Source organism: Bubalus kerabau, chromosome 13 (assembly GCF_029407905.1).
Source record: "Bubalus kerabau isolate K-KA32 ecotype Philippines breed swamp buffalo chromosome 13, PCC_UOA_SB_1v2, whole genome shotgun sequence".
Lineage (NCBI taxonomy): Eukaryota > Metazoa > Chordata > Mammalia > Artiodactyla > Bovidae > Bubalus > Bubalus kerabau.
In genome coordinates, this window is record NC_073636.1 from 13,471,357 (window position 1) to 13,492,793 (window position 21,437).

Consider the following 21,437-nt stretch of genomic DNA (forward strand, 5'->3'; position numbering starts at 1 on the left):
ACTTAAGAGTTTTTGAAAGACCCTCAAGGGTAGAGTAAAACTCTTTGATTGAACAGTTTTGACTTTATGTGCTTGTCCTAAGGCACTTGAATTTGAACAAAGAGCAGTTCACAATAATGTTTACTACAGAGTTGTTTATAACAGTAAAAAATTACAAGCATACAACATACAACAATAGAGAAATTAAGTAAACAGTGGAATGATTGTATGACGAAATTGTGTGCAGTCTTTAAAACCAAATAAAAGAATATTTAACAACATGGGAATGTCCATTTTATTATTTTGTTAGATTAAAAATATTATAAAAGAGTAAACGGTATTATCACACTAAAATCTATCTCATATATTTATCTATCAATTATCTATGTATCTATATATCTATCATCTATTCATGTAGTCTAGTCTATTTATAGCAAAAGAGGAAGAAAAACCTGGGTGCTACAACAAAATGTTGACCGCAGCAGTTTTCATTTAGTGGGAGATTATAGATGGTTTAGTTTTTCTTCTTTACAGTTTTCACTATTTTTGTTTTTATAAGCATCAATAATTTTTATAATCATAAAAATTGAAGTTTTGAAATTAAAAATGCAAAATTTTAAATAGAAAGTTTGAAAATATTCATGTATGTATTTATTTATTTTTGGCAGTGCCGAGCACCATGTAGAACTAAGGACTAAGTTCCCTAACCAGGGATCAAACCTGCACCCCCTGCCCTGGAAGTGCAGAGTCTTAACCACTCGACCACAGGGAAATCACCCAAAATATTTATTTTTAAAGAAAAAAATACTGGTTATAAAATTATGAGGAAATTGATTTGAATATGTGTGTATGTCATACAAGAGTATCAGTTTAAAGGTGTAACCAAGACATACACATTTTCTGTGGGTAATAAAACTGCAGGAGGTTATTTTTTTGACATCTTGTACATTTTCCAAAATAAACATGTGTTATGTTCAAAATTGGGAAGCAAGATACAATAAAAATGAATCTGTGCATAACTGAAAAAAGAATTATTTTTAAATTATATGTAATAATATTCTTTCTCTCCATGTCTTCTCGTGAAAAACTTTTGAGACAACAATTTTCTAAGGAAGTTACAGATAAATGAGTGTGCTGACTTTCAGTTATGTTTATACCTGGAGGATTACACAGACTTCTGTCTGCTGTCCTTTCATGCTGGGTTTCTCCATCCCATTTATAGAAAACAATGGCTAGAAAACATTTCTGAAGCACACAGACATGATCATGCTAAATCCCTGTTCAAAAACCTATACATTACTAAAAAATTTTCAAAAGTTCTATAAATTCCTATTATAATCAGAATAAAATCCTCCTGTTTTTGCCCTTCCTGAAGACTCATCACTGTCTTGTAGAAATCCAGCTTTCCCCTTTCAGACTCTGACAAAATGTATTTATTTATCAACAAACATTTCAGGAGTTCTTGCTTTGCGTAGGCCGCCGTGCTGGGTGCTGACACAGTCTCTTCTAGTCAGACGAGACAATGCAACTTTCTCATCTGTGACATGCGATTACTCATCACTGTGTGTTTCTCTGAGGCCGCCTTCTTTTTATGGATGTTCTTTCCTCCATGACTGCACTTGAAATCCTACCCATGCTTCAGTTTCAACCCTAGACACCATCTACGAGTTCCAGCTGGGGATGGTTCTTTTTTCTGAGTAATTCCCCGTTTGTACATTTCTTTCTTTCTTTTATTATTGAATTATAGTTGCCTTACAATGTTATGTTAGTTTCTGTTGTATAACGATGTGAATCAGCTATATGTATACATGTATCCCCTCCTCCCCACCCCGCCAGCCCACCCCTCTAGGTCATCACAGAACACTGAGCTGAACTCCCTGTGCTAGCCAGCAGCTTCCCACTGGCTATCTGTTTCACACATGGCAGTGTCTATATATGTCAATGAGACTCTTTCAACGCATCCCACCCTCTCCTTTCCCTTGTAGTATCCATGTGTCCATTTGTACACTTCTCATAGCTTTTCTCACACACTGCCTTTCTTGAGAGTTGGTACAGACTTTCTGTGCCACAGTGATGATCAAGCTGGGGCAGAGATAAGGATGGGGCTTGCCAGGGTGGAGATGGGGGATCCTCCCAAGAAGGATGGGTTATCAGAATCTCTATTGGACCATGGTTGTTTAAAATAGCATATTAAAAACAGCCATCACCTCATCTTATTTTTAGTTGTGGTATGAAATTGGTTTGGACTTTTAAAATCAGAGTTATCAAAAGGGGCATGAATAAAATGACCTGAACAACACGGCTTTGTGAGATTGTAAGATTGTCTTTATAGCTGTTAAATGAGCAAAAGTGAAAGAATGAATTAAGAACGACTTCCCCCCGCCCCAGTTTAAAGTTCACTGTTTTTTAAAAAAATAATTTATTTATTTATTTAAAATTTATTCATTTATTTTTGGCCATGCTGCATGGTGTCTGGGATCTTAGTTCCCTGACCAGGGATCAAACCTGTGCCCCCTGCAGTGCAAGGGTGGAGTCTTAACCACTGGACCTCCAGGGAAGTCCCAAAGTTCATTCTTGGTGTTGTCCACTCTATGGGTTTTAAAAATGGTATAATGACATGTATCACCATTATAATATCTTACAAAGGTTCCACTGCCCTAAAAAAATCTTCTGTGTTCCACCTGTTCCACTGTCTTGCTAATCCCTGGCAACCATTCATCTTTTTACTGTCTCATAGCTTTGTTGTTTCTACAATGTCATAGGGTCAGAATCACAAGGTATATAGCATTTTCAGATTGACTTTTTCCCACTAGTAATATGCACAAGTTTCCTCCATGTCTTTTCATGACTTAATAGCGTATTTCTTTTTAGTGCTGAATAATATTCCATTGTTTGGGTTTATCATAGTTTACTTACCTATTCACCTACCAAATGACATTAAAGATCTATGTGTAGATTCTTGGGTAGACATAAATTTTCAACTCCTTTGGGTAAATGCCAAAGAATATGAATCCTGGGTTGTATGGTAGGAGTCTGTTTGTGTTTGTAGTTCAGTCACTAAGTCTTGTCCAATTCTTTGTGACCCCATGGACCGTAGCACACCAGACTTCCCTGCCAATTTTTCTGTACCCTTTTGCATTCTCACCAGCAAGGAATGAGAGTTCCTGTTGCTCCACATCCTTGTCAACCTATGGTGTTGTCAGTGTTCCCGATTTTGACCATTCTGGTACATGTATAGTGGCATTTTGTGGTCATTTTATTTGCATTTCCTTGATGACATATGATGTTGATCATCTTCCCATATGCTCATTTCCCACCTGTGTGTCTTCTTTGATAAGGTGTCTATTCAGATCTTTTGCTCATGAAAACAACTGGATTATTTATTTTCTTATTTAAGAACTACTTTTGATCCCAAAGTGCCCTTGTGTGTGATGGGCAATGAGTGCCAATGCTTCCAAGTTCTGTTGACCTAAAGACGATGAACACTGTCCATCTCTGTTTTAGGTACAGGTGGCACTGTGCACCAAAGGTGAGTGGAAACCCAGAGGCTGATTATAATCCCAAAACACCTGTATTGAACCACTTGAAGTCCCACACTTTCATAAGTTCAAACTTTTGGACATGCTGCCCTTTGGCCTGGACATCTGCCTTCCTTTTGTCTGTCTTAGCTGTGAGCCCACCCGTTCTATGCTTTACTGGCTAATTCAGACTCATTCTCCTGGGTGTCCTTCCAGACACTCTCTTCCCAAAACCAGAGCCGGGACTTCTTCTAAACTCTCCATTGCGTCCTTCCTCTGTCCATGCACTTGTCACAGGTCCCATCAGACCTGGATCAGTAGCTGCCAAGAACAAGCTGAATTCTGGCTCTGTAGTGTTTACTTTTCTATCTACAATGTCTAATAAACATGAAGTACAGATGACTTAGATGAATTCAGTTGTTCAGCAGAGGCTTATAGAGCACCTATTATGTGCTAGGATTTGTTTGCTTAGGCTGGATCTACAAACAAAATGGAAAAAGAGATCTCTTCCCATCAGCAGCTTGCGTTTTCCTGGGAAAGACTGACTATTTGAACAGATAAGTGTCCATCAGTGTTTCAGAGGGCTAAGAAGGATCCCGATGTCCGCTTGTTTATGATGTTGCCGTGAATTTGCAGGACTGAAAACGCATGCACCTCTCCATGTCTTTCTGTGGCTGGGTAGCGCATTTCTTTTTTAACCCAGAGATTACTTCCCATGTTATGGGTTCTATTCTGCCTCTCAAAGATAGTTGTCTTCTTGGCTCCCATTTTGGCATGGGTTTCATCAGGCAGGCACAGGAATCTAAGTCCTGTGTCTTAGATTCTAGACACAGGACTTAGTTCTGTGTCTCTAGAATTCTAAAATCTAGAATCCTGCAGGAATCTAAGATTTAGAAGAGATGCAGCACAGAACATGCTCTGGGGAGCAGTGGGTGGTGGAGACATCAGTGGGAGGTGGAGCTTCTGACGGGGACCCAGTCTCCGAGTAGCTCCTGGTGTCCTGGGACTGTTTCGGCAGCATTTGGGGACTCTTTTTGGCTGAATATCTTTCAAGCCTGGTTCTCTGGCCTTCTGGGAACTTCCGTGAATTACCTAACAGCTTTTAATGCATTTTCTGCTCAGACCAGTTCGAGTGGGTCTGTGACTTGACACAAAGGGTGCTGGCAGGCGCAGACCTCTCTCCCGGGTAACCTAGTCCTTCCCACCCAGGCTGTATTTAATCAGGTCTGACTACAAAGATGACTTCAATGAGCCTCGGGTCTTGCCAGAACTGTCTCTCGATTGGGAAGGAGAGATCTCCCAGCCCTGAAGGGCAACAGCTGCAATAAGAAGGGTAAACTTATACATTGGGCTGAAATCCAAATTTTTATGTATGTAATTATGCCAGAATTCAGGTCAACCTCTAGGCTGTGTTGACTCATAGTCCATGATATATAGGAAGGAAAACAGCATCTGAGCTGCTGTGGTGGCGTTTTTTTCTTACACTTTGAAATGTTGTTTAATTATTTGTCCTCTTCTACTTAACTGCAAATTACTCTGTTCTTCCAAGTATCATGCTTTACCTGCTTGAAAAATAAATATCCCAAGTGACTAGGAGTGAAGGACTATAATTAAATTCTGGAATGCCGTGATGGGCACTTTAAGAATGGCCAGATGTTGGTGCTTTCCAAAACACACTCAAAGTCTCAAACTATTAAAAAGTTTTGAGGTGACCGAATTTGTCTACTCTGCCTCAAAATCATCAAGCAAGATGATGGCTACATCCTGGCTTGAGAAACAGTGATTTAAAATTTTTGTTGGCTCTGTGTTTTCAGTCTTGAAAACTTTCCTGCTCTGTTCTCTCGCGTTTCCCAGTGACTTTAGGTCTAGCCGAGGGACTGTGTGGCTTACTTCTTAGTCACCTTGTCAGAAACACTTACTGGGGAAAAGAAAAGAGTGAAAAATTAATATAAAGTCAGGAAACGGCACTTGGAAGCCCAAATTCCCTCTGCCAGTCCAAGTCCCCTTTTCCATTGGTTATCTTGCTCATGGTGAACGAAGATGCAGGAAACTTGTTGGTTTAGCTTTTCTACTTGCTGGTCTCTGTGGTGGGCAATTAAATTTCTGGATATCATTGTCTTTAGTTGTTCTCACTTTTACTCCTTCCAAATCAGGAACTTTGAAAACTTGTACTTTATAACTTAAAGAGGAAAGAGGGGGACCCTCACTGGCTAAATTTTTTCACGACACCACCTTTTACTCACCTGTCTTTGGTCCCCTGGAGTCCTTTCTAGTCAATCAAATGTAAATATTTAGTGAATAATATTCCTTTGTCTGGATGCACCACAATTTATTTATCCATTCACCAACAGGGATATCTTGATTTCGTCCAAGTTTTGGCAACTATGAATAAAGCTGCCACAATATTCATGTGCAGGTTTTGTGTGGATGTAAGTTTTCAGCTCCTTTGGGTAAATACCAAGGAACCTGATTGCTGGATAGTATGGTAAGAGTATGTTTAGTTTTGTAAGAAACTGCCAAACTGTCTTCCAAAGTGACTGTACCATTTTGCATCCCCACTAGCAATGAATGAAAGTTGTTGTTATTCTACATTCTTGCCAGCATTTCGTGTTTTCCATGTTCCAGGTTTTGGCTGTTCTAAAGATGTGTTGTGGTATCTTGCTGTTTTAATTTGCATTTCCCTCATAACATGCAATGTAGAACATTTTTATGTTTATTTTTATCTTCTTTGGTGAGGTGTCTGTTAAGTAAGGTCTTTGCCCCATTTTAAAAATCAGGTTGTTGTCTTATTGTTAACTTTAAGAGTTTTTGACAAATATGTTCTCCTAGTCTGTGGCTTATCTTCTCATTTGCTTCAAGATTTTTTTTTTTTTTAAAGAGAAAGACACTGTGTTTTTGGTTTATTTTATCTGTAGATTCTGTTGAACTAGATATTGTAAGACACTCAATTAGAAAAGGTAAAGTTAGCATGTTTGATATAAAATCTAAGCCTTTGGTCACTCTTCCTATAAGTACAGTTACTACAGCCTATAATCTTATGTTGGGCACTTGTAGCTTCAGACCAATCAAACCATAAACAAATTCAATCAAGAGGACCAGGGAGCACCTTGATTATCAGCATCACTTAGAAGATTGTTTATGCATCTGTCAGGACACAGTAAGCAAATTGTAGAGCTGTGATGAGGCTCAATACCAACACCACATACCAGTTCTCTTACTCTTGACTTTCAATGACCCTCTTTCTTTTTGAGCCCCACCGCACGCATGGCTTTTGGGATCTTAGTTTCCCAATGAGGGCTTGAACCTGGGGCCATGGCAATGAAAGTGCTAAGTCTTAACCACTGGAGCACCAGGGAACTTCCTCAGTGACCCTCTCCTCATGCCATCGACAGCTTATCCTTCCCCACCCGTGTTACCATCCCATAGCTTTTATTGTTGTTGTTCCACTTTCTAAATTGCAGGATAGGGTGTATAAGCCAAAGGGGTTATCCAAATGGTAAAAGGGAATTGATTACCGATGAGTAATAGTACAAAAACAACACTGTAAAAATCCACGAGGTCATGCGCAATGGAGGAAAACAAGTGACTTGAAGAATGTCAGTTTCTTCTTGCCGGTCTTTTGCCTGGAGCCTTGCCAGCTCTTCATCTGCTCTGGTGGTGTTTTCTTTTCTGCCTAATCTCCAAAGGGTGCTGCTTCATGGTCTGGACAAGAAAAGGGGAGGCATTAGAGGGAGTGTCAGAGAAAGCCAGAAAGGAGGAGTCCTTTCAAGTCAACACATAATGGGCTTACACACAAAGGAAATCAGGGCTCCCCCGGACCATTAAAAAGATTATTTCACACTGCGTTTAACCACCAAAAGAGCCTGCGTAAAAGCTGGTATTGAGGCAGCTCTGAGCTCGTTCTGCTTTTATTTACATGAATTCTACCCTTTCCCAAATCCTGCTTTCAACTCTTTCCTCCCGAGTCCAGAGTCAGCAGTCAGGATGCTACTGCGTACATGACCTTCGCATTGCTCTCAGCGAGAAGCGTTGCTGTTTTTGACATTTTCTTTGAAGCAGTGGGGTCCCTAGTGCTGAAAACACAAATTCAGAACAATAACGGTTGGTATCTGCCTGTCGGTTTTTCATTATTGTCTATCAAGAATTCTTTTGGAAAATAATGGAATTAAATGTTTTCTTGGAGGGGGATGCCATACGAGTTGTTTTGTTTACATTTTCAGTACTTGGTGGATTACTCGTGCTCTTAAGTGTCTCTAGCTGACTCAGCATCTTGTTTGTAACCCAGATCTTTCCCGGCTTTATTTTTATTCCATAGCCTTGATTTTTTGTTTCACCCTCTAAACTTCAGGATGGCCAAGGGGGGTTAGCCCAATCTGTCAACTTACTATCTTTTTGTCTTTTTTTTTTTTTTTTTTTAAGGTCCACTCTTGCAATCAACTCACAAACCCATTGCCTGACTGAAGGGGAGTTAAGTGCCTGGTGGCAGAAAGGGAGCTGAATATTCAAAAGTTCTCTGTCAATCCAGTGGCTGGATTGGCACAGGGTGAGTGGGTGTCTCTGTTTAGCAGCCCTAAATACAGAACTGTCCTCAGTTCAGCCATTGGGAGCGTACTTGTGAGGATTTTAAGTAAATACCATCACAGGGCCAGTGTGCACAAACTGTCAATTTGTATTTATATGATGTGTGACCGTGCTGAAGCAGGCATCATGAATCATTTGGGATTACCCTTATGGAGAGCCTCTAATTCTGCCTGAAGGATTAGGGAAACAGGGTTCAAAAGTTATTCATCAGTCCTGTCTTTCAGGGAGCACCAGTGAAGTCATCCAGCGTCTGACTTATCGGTGAAACACTCCATTTCCAAGTCTCAGAGAAAGGTCACGTAAAGGTAATGGAATATTTTTGTCAAGATGGCAGAGCCACCCTCCATGACATTCTGGGGGATAGGAGGGAAAGAAGGAGGAGCAATCCATGGAGCATGAAAAGGAGTGAGACGGTTCAATGGCCTGAGCATTTTTCAGAAATGTCTTCCTGGATGATAGATATGAATGTCACTTTGAAGGATAACCGTACTGAAATGCACGTAACATCTTCCTTAAGGAGAGTCAGTTCATTATCAAGGGGTTGCTAACCACGTGCGCAAGGAGGAAATCTTTCAACGTGGGGCCTGAAACTCCCTTCCTTCTCTGTCTTCTCACATCAGGGTCTGAGTAATAGCTGGATCTTGTTGGTGGCCGGCAACCTTATCCTTCTTCTCTGTTCATCACTCTGGGTATCTGGGTTGAGAGTAACAGGGTTGAATGCTGAAGCAGACTTTTACAAGGAGAGGACTTCACTGAATCACCAGCAGTGAGAATGGGGATAACGAAGCTCCATATCCAGAATGAAATCACCTAGACTTAAGATTTTAGATGTGGTAGTCGGTTTCAGTCACTTGTACCAACCAGTCTGCTGCTGTTGTGAGGAATTTTCGTCACTGCTGAGCTATCAACAGCTTTTGACACAGAGGATGGTTCCTTAAAATGCTTTTTCTTTTTTTTTTTTTTTGCTGTGTGATATGTGGGATCTTAGTTCCTTGACTAGGGATCAAACCTGTGCCTCCTGGCTTGGAAGTGCAGAGTCTGAACCACCAGGGAAGTCCCACTTTTTTCATGTCTTGCATGGTGTACATCTTTTGTTTTCCTCCTACCATGAGCTGCTCATTCCCATCTAACCAACTTTCTGATGTTGTGTGCCTGAAGCCTCCTTCCATGGACCTCTTATGTTCTCTATCTGTACCTTTAGTGAAGCCATTTTGTCTCATGGACTTAAACATCATCTATCTACTGACAAATCCCACACTGGTGTGTGCTCCAGCCTCAACCTCTCTCTTCTGAGTTCCAAACTCACATTTCTGCCTGCCTCCTCAAGATTTCCACTTGGTTTCTTGAATTTAGCATGGCTGACACTGAATTCCAAATTGTCATCTCTCCAAACCTACTCTACCACAGGCTTCCCCACCTCAGTTCAGGCTATCTCTATCATTTTGGATTCTCAGACCAAAAATTGTTTATGTTCCGACACAGATATGGGTTGAGTGGAGTGAACTTCCAACTGTGGTTTGAGGTTATCTGATTAAATCCTGGCTAGTGGCCCTCATTCCCAGGAGTATGTGGGCAGATGGCAAGCTTCTTAGAGAGGCCAAATGGTTGGCGTGGTGTCATATTCTAATGATGTCAGAACAGTGGAACAAAATCTGAGGCTTTATCCTTTATGGATGAGGTGGTCAAGTAATATTTGAGAGGAATATTTTAATTTATAACAAGGCACTCTTGATACAAATCAAATTCTTGTATCGCAGAGTGATTCACCGTAAGCCAGATTGGCTTTCCAATATATATAATGAGATAAGGTCCATGGAGCCCATCATTATACTGGAAACCTATGATACTGGGGCTCCAGATAGCTCTAAATTAGTATTAAAATAAGATTGATTAATGCTTTAGGTGGTCTCATATGCATGAAATTACATACATCGTGTAATATACATAGTATATATTATACATTATCATTTTAACATATAAAGAGTTAAAAATATATTTCCCCCCACCCTCACATGGAGAAAATTTCCAAAACCCTTTTACTTTTGTTGTTATGACTTATGCCTTGATGGTCCTCTTTGCTCATTAGTCTTGGTTTGTGTTTCAGATTGTTACCTTAGGATAGATTCCCTGAAATGGAAATACTGGATGAAAACACCTCTGAGAGGGTTTGAAGGTACCTGATGCATATTGCCAAACCGTGTTCCAATTTGCATTCTCTCCAGTTGCTATGATTTAGAGCAAACAGAGCAACACAGTTATGCCAAAAATGGGAGGCGACTTTTCAAGGCCCATAGCTAAAGAGCCAAGGATATTGAAGAATGTGAACCTGGTGAATTCTCACAAGTGTTTGCATGAGTGGAACTTGAATTGGGGACAGGAAATAAAGCAGGATGTAGTTAATGTTGAAAAGAATAGGTTTTGAAGTTCAAGGGTAGAAGAATACATAACTGCACATAACAGATGACTGTACATGTGTTATTATTTCCATTTTTATAGATGAGGAAAGGGGTTTAAGTTGTTATGGCCAAGGTCACACGGCCCATTAGCGGTGGAGCCTGGATTCCAACCTTTGCTCTCTGTTCCTGTTCTATGTTGCCCCAGTGTTTACATATCTTGCTTCCACCACTTAAAGGGTTAAAGGCATCACGTGTTAGCTAGGCAGGATGGTTTGGGGTTTAATAGATTCTCTTCTAGCATATTTGGCTATGGAACAACTGGCCAAGACCTACCTTGCTTTGATACTGAAGGCAGCTGGAAAGTTCACATAGTTGAGACCTGTGGGTAAATCCATCCCATTACCTGTTTTTGTACAGCCTGTGGGCTAAGATAGATCCATATATATATATATATATTTATACATGCACAAGCTCAATGGACATGAATTTGAGCAAACTCTGGGAGATAGTGGGGGACAGAGAAGCCTGAAGTGCTACAGTCCATGAGGTTGCAAAGTGGTGAACACAACTTAGCAACTGAGCATCTGCAACAACAACAAATATAGACATATACACACATATATTATTTATCTGCTTATTTTTATTTGTTTAAAATTTTTATCAGTATTTTTTATTGAAATATAGTTGAGGGATTTTTAAAATTTTAAATGGTTGAAAAATTAAAAGAAAAATACTCTTTCAATTGGAAGGGGTCAGAACAAAGAAAAAAAAAGAAAAATACTATTTCATGACACATATAAGAAAATGACATGGAATTAGAGTTTTGGTATCCACATCTGGTTATATTGGAATCCTGCCAGGTCCATTCATGTACATAATTGAATAGTCACCACAGAGATCTATTATAGCAAGTCTAGAGTTTTTGCTATCTGGCCCTTCTCACAGACGAAGTTTTCTGACTTCTGTTTTAGTTCATAGACATCATGACTCGATGATCCAGATTCTAAAAATGTCTAAAAGTCCCCCATCTGTGAAATGACACCAATAATGGCGGTCTTTTTTTCGACCTATAAGTATGTCCTTGAAACATTCTTTGATTTTATCTGGTTATTGAAACAGGGGAAAAAATGGGAGATTTTTGCTGCTTCATCTTCAGAGTTTGTTCTGTAACCAAGAGCCATGTTGTCTTGATGTACTGGCCATGAAAACTTTGAACCATTGGTTTCAGAACAGGTGTCTGATGTCACCTGAGAACCAGATTATGCATCCCTTTGGCATCTGAATATACTCGTCAGCTGAGGGACTGATGAGTGGACAGATATATTCATGTTAACTCTATGGCCTAACAGAGAATGTGATTTAGGGTATTCCACTGTGTGAATATGTTACGATTTATTTAGCTATCCTACTGTGTGTTTGGATTACTTCTGGGTTTTAGCTACGTAAACAATGCTGCTGTGAGCATTTTTATACATGCTTCTAGAACGCATGCACACATTTCTCTAAGGCATATACTCAGCAGTAAGATTCCTGGGTTGTATAGTGTGTGCACACTTCTGCTAGGTACTGCCAAATCTTTTTTCTAAAGTGGAAATTTTAGAAAATTGTTTTTTTATTGACACTTCCAAGAGATTTTCTTCACTCTGGGTCATGGCCAAAGTTTGAGATTTTCAAACTTTAAGCCTTTTGGCCAAACTGGTTTTAATATGCATTTCCCTAATGACCAGTGAGGTTGAGCTCCTTTTTAATGTTTATTTCAGACTTCCCTTTTGTGAAGTCTTTTGCTCATTTTTCAAATGAAATATTTATCTTTTGCTTATTCAGAGAATTCTTTATATACTCTGGATATTAGCTTGTTATTGATGTTTCAAAGATCTCTTCCCTGGTCTTCTCACTCTTTATGGTGTCTTCCAATGACTTGAAGTTCTTGATTCTTACTGTGTTTGAATTTAACAATCATTTCCTTTATGGCTCATCTTTATATGACTTGTTTTAAAAAATATTTTCCAATTTGAAATCTTTAAGATATTTTCCTTCCTTTTTCTTTTGTTTGCCTTTATATTTTGTTCTTTCGATCCCACATATAAAGGAGATTTCTTACTTTCTTTTAAAAGTTCGGGGCAAAGAGGAAAATATACATGTGTGTATAAACTGAGATAGATATACAAATAGATATTTTTAAAGTAATAGAATAAAGGCTTCAGGATAGGTATGATATCCTGTAATTGCCACTATTCAAAAACAAAATGGTACACACTCCTGAAACCTGGAGTGCTGGTCTCATACAAATGACACTTCCATTGAAAACAACTAAAATTCCAGGTAAAAAGAAATGTAATCTCCTTAAAAGCATCAATGAACTGGCAAAAATTTCAACAATAACCAGGCCAGGGACTGAATGAAGTAGGGAACCACAAGAGGCAAGCGGAACAATGGCTCTGGCTTGTGCCCCAAGGGTATCTGCCAAACTGAATGAACTTGAACTTTAGCTTTTTTTTCCCCCCAAAACTATGTAATAATTCTATTTAAATCTCAAAGTTCACAACATGCTAGAAGTTATTTTCTTTGTAGCCTTGAAACATTACAACATGAAATTGTGAGTATCGTTAAAATGTGTGAAGGAGTGTGTTTTTTTTGCAAATCTTTCTGGGGGTTATGCAAATAAAACTGTGAAAAACCCTGGGTGAGAGAAGAACAAACACAGGACCTGCTTTTTAGTGTGAACATTTCATTGGTAGTGCATGCACCCTGCCTTCTCTGGACAGCTGGTAGATACTCACCAGGGGATTGCTTCTGCAGGAGCCAGCCTTCATGATGGTCCCTGAGGGTCCCTGACGCCTGTCAGTCACACCCTTGTGGAATTCCCCCAACTCTACTGTTTCTGGGTTGGTCTGTGTGACCAGCAGTGCTCAGCAGAAGTGATGAGTCCCTTCTGAGATCAGGTTATAAAAGATTACAGCTTCTGTCTCTGGCACTCTTGGCACCCACGGTTTTTTTTTTTTTTAATTTTATTTTATTTTTTACCTTTACAATATTGTATTGGTTTTATATATTGGCCATATATCAAAATGAATCCACCACAGGTATACATGTGTTCCCCATCCTGAACCCTCCTCCCTCCTCCCTCCCCATACCATCCCTCTGGGTCGTCCCAGTGCACCAGCCCCAAGCATCCAGTATCGTGCATCGAACCTGGACTGGTGACTTGTTTCATATATGATATTATACATGTTTCAATGCCATTCTCCCAAATCATCCCACCCTCTTCCTCTCCCATCAAATCCAAAAGACTGTTCTATACATCAGTGTCTCTTTTGCTGTCTTGTATACAGGGTTATTGTTACCATCTTTCTAAATTCCATATATATACGTTAGTATACTGTATTGGTGTTTTTCTTTCTGGCTTACTTCACTCTGTATAATAGGCTCCAGTTTCATCCACCTCATTAGAACTGATTCAAATGTATTCTTTTTAATGGCTGAGTAATACTCCATTGTGTATATATACCACAGCTTTCTTATCCATTCATCTGCTGATGGACATCTAGGTTGCTTCCATGTCCTGGCTATTATAAACAGTGCTGCGATGAACATTGGGGTACGTGTGTCTCTTTCAATTCTGGTTTCCTCAGCGTGTATGCCCAGCAGTGGGATTGCTGGGTCGTATGGCAGTTCTATTTCCAGTTTTTTAAGGAATCTCCACACTGTTCTCCATAGTGGCTGTACTAGTTTGCATTCCCATCAACACTGTAAGAGGGTTCCCTTTTCTCCACACCCTCTCCAGCATTTATTGCTTGTAGACTTTTGGATAACAGCCATTCTGACTGGCGTGAAATGGTACCTCACTGTGGTTTTGATTTGCATTTCTCTGATAATGAGTGATGTTGAGCATCTTTTCATGTGTTTGTTAGCCATCTGTATGTCTTCTTTGGAGAAATGTCTATTTAGTTCTTTGGCCCATTTTTTGATTGGGTCGTTTATTTTTCTGGAATTGAGCTGTAGGAGTTGCTTGTATATTTTTGAGAGTAGTTGTTTGTCAGTTGCTTCATTTTATTGAAGTAGAGTTGATTTACAATGGTGGGTTAATTTCTGCCGTATAGCAAAGCAATTCAGTTATACATATGTACGTTCTTTTAAAAATGTTCCTTTCCATTATGGTTTATCATAGGATACTGAGTATAGTTCCGCATGCTGTACAGTGGAAACTTGCTGCCTTCCCTGGTTTTGTCTTTCCTGGATCACTGGCTTGGGGGCAGGGGAAGCCGGCTGCCATGCTCTCAGGAGGCATATGGAACGATCTTTCTGATGGGGAACTGAGGCTTCCAACTAAAAATCAGAAGGAACTTAGACCGACCGGCAGCCCTGCGGGTGGGCTTGGCGGTCTCTTATCAAATGACTGCCATCCGGGCTGACATCTTGATTGCAGATTCGTGAGTGACTTAGCTCAGCCATTCCTAGATGCTGGACTCACAAGGAAGAAGTATGCTTATTGTTTTAAATTGCTAAGTTTTGAGTAATTGATGATGCATCCATCTATAACTAACAAAGGCCTTGTCATCCAGCAAATGCCTGGGTTGTTGTAATATGCAAGGAGGGAGCAAGGAATGAACTTTCATTACTCTACTGGGGGAGACTGGTACCTCTCAGAGAAAAAGAGGGCGTCATCAGATGGGGTGGGGCTTATGAGAAGAGAAAGAGGAGAGAATGGAGACTGAATATCCTCTAATAACCAAGAGAACATTCAACTGTGATGCTTGATCAAAAGCTGAGGAAGGCAAGTGGTGCCTTTCATTTCATGCAGAGTGTAGAGCCTGACTGGGTTTTGTTGCCTTTGGCAGCCCCCTCTTTCCCCAGCATAACACATAGACACACACACACGCTTGCAAGTGCACACACATACACACACTTTTGGACGATCATCTGCAGCTTCCACTAGCCTGTGCTGGATCTTCGTATGGCTGTCAGCGTGTGCTACCTCTCGACACCCTCAGGCCTACGGGCACGTGGCTTGGAGAGCAGACTGTGCCTTTGGTGTGGAGGAAAAGGCACCTCTTCTTCCACGTGGACACAAGCCAGTGCCAGGGCTTGGGCTTGGCAAGTGTAGTCCGAGCTGGACCTTGGTTGCTCCTTTGCAGGGTCAGCCGCCTGGTGCCGTGTGCCAAGTGCACAACTGTCCTGGTGCTGAGCTCTCTGGATGAAGCTTCTCAGACACTATGTGACGTGGGTTCGGGGAGGGAGGAGAGCTGGGAGCCTTCAGAATCAATCAGAGGGGGCTATTCCACATCTTGGAGCTGTGGCTTGTCATAGTCACTGGGCAGTGGGGACCATTCTCACCCAGATAACTGCCTGTTTCCAGCAGTAGCACCTACTCCCTTCATTTCTCCTTAGGCAGGCCTCTCCCCCTGGGAATATGTGTATAGTAGCAAAATATTTGCTCTAAAGCTGCTCTTTTCCTTGAAAAATCCAAGGTTTTCTTCTTCTTCTTTTTTTTAAATCAAAAAGCCAACTTTCTGGTTTTATTTCTCCTATAAGTTTCTGTTTTTTGTAATGCTTAGACTAAGGCGTTCTTAATGCCTCTATGATTTAGTTTTTTTTGGTTGCACCCCGGGGCATGTGGGATCTTACCAGGGATCGAACCTGCACCCTGTGCATTGGAAGTGGGGAGTCTTAACCACTGGACCACCAGGGGAGTCCCATTTCTATGGTTTAAAATTAAACCAACCAACCCATAAGTTCAGGGCCCAAAGATTATCATAAGATAACCCGATGAGTCACTCAAGGGTCAAGTGTCCTGTTTGTGGTCACATAACATCAGTGGCTTCTGTGGGGCCGTTATCTGAGACCCCTGCCATCACCCACCTGGTGAGGACCACGACCAGTTATGTGGTTTGCCTAGTGGTGAAGAAAACTGAATAAAATGGATGCGTCTCAAGTCCTATTACAGAGAAGTTGTCTACTGTGTCTTGGCCACTAGAAAAACATGACGGCTTGTCAAAAATAATTCTTCTTTCAAAGAATAACCTTGTCATGTGTTTGGAATCATTTAGCAGCTCACACCCGGGTCAAGGTCAGCTGCTGTATGTAAGATGAAAAATGCAGGACATGTATTAAAAGGAGTTCATGCAGATTTCACTTGGTAGTAATGGTAACAGAAAAAAATGATAAATAGCAGTAAAAAGCTTGGGATTCATATCCTACTTTTAGAGTCTTTTGAATTAATCTACAGATAAATGATTTGAACCAGTGTGTAACAAGGGACTGAGTGGCAGGGGAATGCAAATATTGGCACTGAGGACAAAGGGAGCTCAAGGACTTACGCAGAAGAGAAGCTACAGCAAACCTTGAGTCACTTTGAGAATTTTGCAAGGAAATGTAAAATTGTGGCCCTGAGTATGATTAAAGGCAATAACCCTAAACTTCTGGAAGAGTCAACAGCAAAAACATAACCTCGGCAGGATAGACTGGTTTCATGTTGTGTGTGCACATCAGACGAAGTGATATTTGGAAGCCAGAAAAAATGGATGACAAGTCTTACAGAGGGGGACATATAACAACCCCCAAATCAACAGCAAATTATTTTGCCCTGTAGATTTGATGCTTTTGGACTGTGGTGCTGGATAAGACACTTGAGCTTTCTGGATTGCAAGGAGAGCAAAACAGTCCATCCTAAAGGAAATCAACCCTGAATATTCATTGGAAGGACTGATGCTGAAGCTGAAGCTCCAGTCCTTTGGCCACCTGATGTAAAAAGCCAACTCATTGGAAAAGACCCTGATGCTGGGAAGGATTGAAGACAAGAGGAGAAGAGGGAGGTAGAGGATGACATGGTTAGATAGCATCACTGACTCAATTGACATGAATTTGAGCAAACTACAGGAGAGAGTGGAGAACAGAGGATCCTGATGGGCTCCTTGAGGTTCATGAGGTCACAAAGAGTCAGACACAACTTAGCGACTGAACAACAACAACAGCAACAACATATAATAGATTTGATGCACCAGGTAAACTGGATGAGAATGGGGATAGCTCCTGTTGAGATTTTGCAGAACGTGAGGGCATCTGGAAAGCAGAGCAGCTTCCAGTGAGAATTAGGAGCATGGGGTTGCAGTCCAGCTGGATGACTCCAGGGCCTATGTTCTCTGCTGGGGCTAGTGGGTTAGGTAGGGAGAAGCCAGTGGCAAGGTGCTCTTTGAGTCTACCTGGCAGATAGTTTATACCTTGTTATACTGAGAAAATGTTCTGTCTTTCTGGTGCCAATTCATTATTTGCACTTTAAAATCTGGTAATCCTAAGGCAGCAACTCTGACCTTTATTTTGGTCACTTTTATAAATTTCAGTAACTTTAGTATTTGAGGGAACTTCTGCCTATGTCAAAATTTCTCGGTCCACCAAAGCTCAGAGATCCTATGCTTCTGTTTCGTAGAGATTCTCCTGGTGGTTCTAAGATCTGAGATATTTGACATTTCATGCTACAATTTCTATTCCTACTTAAAAAAATGCGCACCAAATGTATAACAATTGTATAAAATAAGCTTTTGAAGAAAATATAATGTCTAGGTTTTCTCATCAACCGTAAAGTATCATCAGTCATGGTTGAATCTCATCTTCAGATTCGACAAGAAGAATTCTTTCCCTCTCAACTCTGAATTCTTTTTCTGGCAGTGGACACTGGCAGGCAATCCTGGTATCCAAGCCCTACCAGAATTTGTATTCTGCTTTCCAGCATCATCCACCTCAGTCTCAGACTCTCCTTAGCTTTGGCTATTCCACCTAATTAAGTGATGAAATTTTGTTAGCTTGATTTTTCTGTATCTTCTTCACCAGGGATAAAAGCTGACCTTCTTTTGATGTTCCAGGGTCTTCTCTCTTGAGGCATCTGAAGTAAGCAAGACTGAGATTCTATGTAAAGCCAGTTTTGAACTCTTTCCTGAAGCCTCCTTCTGACCAGTGCTTCTCCACCAGAAAGTTTCTTGGCCAGATTGAATTTGCTCCATTTCCTTTTTCTTTCCATGATACTCAGTGAATTATGAAGAGAGCAGGCACTGATGCCATTATCTAAAAACTGTAGAACTGAGCTATGGAGATGATGATTGAAATATAAATGTGCTCCCTCAAACCCCCTTAGGTGACATTTTGAGGAAAAAGAGACTAGAACTTGTTTCTATTTATTCCTTGAAAACATACAAAAATCAAACAAACTGAACAGTGTTCTTACAATGTGGCATCTTTTTAGACCAGTGGTTCTCAGCACTGACTAAACATTAGCATTTACCTGGAAAATTAAAAAAAAATATTGATGGTTAAGTTTTACTCCAGATCAATTAAATCAGATGTGACTTTTAAAATATTTATTCTTCTTGGAATTTGTTGAGCTTTGTGAATCTGTGAATTGGTATCTTTTATCAGTTAAAAAAAATCCTCAGCCATAACTTGTTCAAATATTGCTTCTTTTCCATCCTCTCCTCTCCTTCTGGGATTGCAATTATACATTTGTTAGATCGTTTGACTATGTCTCACGGGTCTTTCCTGTTCTGTTCTTTTTAACTGTGTATTTTGTTTGGGATATTTTAAAGTTTTCTTGTTTTTGAGTTTGCTAATACTGGTTTCTGATTTGCCAGTCTGATTTAAACCTATCTGATGCATTCTTATTTTTAGATATCTTACTTTTCAGTTGTAGAGTGATTTTTTTCCCCCTAGATTTCAGTTCTCCATTGAAATGCTATGTGTTTTGGACCACTTTTCTCTTTATTTTCTTTAATATATTAATAACAGCTATTTAAAGGACTCATTTTTTAATTTCAGCATGCAGGTCTTCTGTCTGCTTCAAATGACTCCCCCCCCCGCCTTCTCATGGCTTGTAATTTTTTATTTTATGCTGGACACAGTACATAAAACACAACGAGACTATATAGAGATTAAAGTTTATATTGCTTTGACTTAGAAAGGGTTTGCTCTTTGACGACTTAATCAGGGGGTGGGGATTTAGTAAAATTTAGCCTATTACTGGTTTCAAATGGGTCAGAGTTGAGAAGAACCTCCTATGAATTTTGAATGCTAGCCTGGTAGGTCTCTGCCTTTTCCATTTCTACCTACAGAGACCACAAGTCAGTTGATATGCTTTTTGGCAGTTTTGGACTTTGTTCTCTAGTCTCCAGACCCTGTACTGGGCAAATATCATAAGAAGTAGATTGGCTGTATGTTTTCATCAGACACTCCTCCAGGAGATTGATATTATCTTTCCACGACTGTGAGATTACAGTTTATTTTAGTCTCTATTTCAGAGATGTTCCCTAATCTTCCAAGTGGCCCTTCACTCAGTAAATGAACTATAGGGGAAAATGGTTTTCGTGTATGTAGGGCTCTGGAAGTTTTCAGATTGTCAATCTAGCTCCATACAGCCTCCAAAAGCTTTGGTAGTGTTTCTTTCTCACAGTAACATCCTTGTATTCAGGCCAAACTCGAGCCTCATCTTGCACTTGGAATTGGCAAACATTCCCAAGGTAGAAGGCAGCCAGTGGCCGCCTACTCATCTTGGAAGGACTCTCCTGTCTTCAGTTGAGTTCATTTAGTCCCGCTTGCTTTCCTGTTTTCTGATGTCTTGGATAATGTAATTTTAGGGATTTAGTTGGCTTTTTAAAGTTGCTGCACCTGGAGCACGGTTCTGTTGTTTCCTGCTCCATTTTACCTGGAACTACAGTTTAATTAAACCAATACTCTGATGGCAAGCTTTAGCTTTGGTACAAGGATTTTACAAAAATAGAGTAGAGAGCACAAGAAATGAATCAAAAGTGCTATGATTTAGGGAGTATTTAGGGGGTATATTTGAAAGAATAAGCTCTTCTATTGAAAAGTCTTAACTTCTAAAGAAAGGTCTTACTAAAACATGTCCTTATTCACTGCTGCTCTTCACTAATCCAGTGGGAGAGATTCATTCCTTCCAAAGAAATGAATTACCCAGTTTAAAGAATCTAGAACACACAGTAGAAGAATCATTACTGAAAAGTTTACAAGTGAGCTCTCCAAAAACGTACAACCGTATCAAATATACAATAAGGAGTTTCCATGATGAGAATACACATTTCATGGTCTCTTTCACACAGTTTTCTTTTTTTCCCTTCTGATCACCTGTAATCTATGTCACAGTTATCTATACAATAAAGAGTAGAAATTGTATAATTTTTTTCTTATATGTTAGTCCTGTGTCCCAAAATAGACAATAAGCTTCCTACGAACATGACAAACCAGATAGTATCTAGAACAGTGCTGAGCACCGTTTTGATTAATTGATTATTTAATGTTTTCCACTGGCATTTGACTAAAGCATTTGGGCAGAGAGAAAAAATCATATTGGGTTTGCAGAGCCTAGAACATGTATAGTGATTTGGAGCAGAGACATACACAAAAATTACAATCGTCCATTCAGTTTGTTAATTTGTTTTCTACTATAAAAATTGTTTAAAATTGGATGAGTTGAAAACTTTTCCCAGAAGGTGTTTGGAAATAAGATGAATGTTTATGTATCTTGAATTAGTTATAGGTTCTATTGGAAGGCAGTGGTATAGACTGATTCATCCTACAAAGATTTTTCTGTATTGAGCATCCTTACTTTTCACTTAATCAAGCTATACAAAGGCTAAAGAGAGCTAAGACTAGAACCCCCTAAAGTAAAGAACAGGCTTTGGCATGATTTATTTGGCCTTTGAATCAAATTCAATCCAATAATGTAACAACATGAAGAAAAATGATGTACAGAATCTGAGGCATGAAAAGACTAAGAATCCATAGATTAAGGTCTCTTTCAGTCATTTACATTAAATATGTGCATTCATTACACAAAGCATGCCTAAAATTTTCAGTCATTCCATCTTTTTTTAAACAGGAGTATAATTGCTTAACGATGTTGTGTTGGTCTCTGCTATACCTTGAAGTGTATCAGTCATACGTACACATATATCCCCTCCCT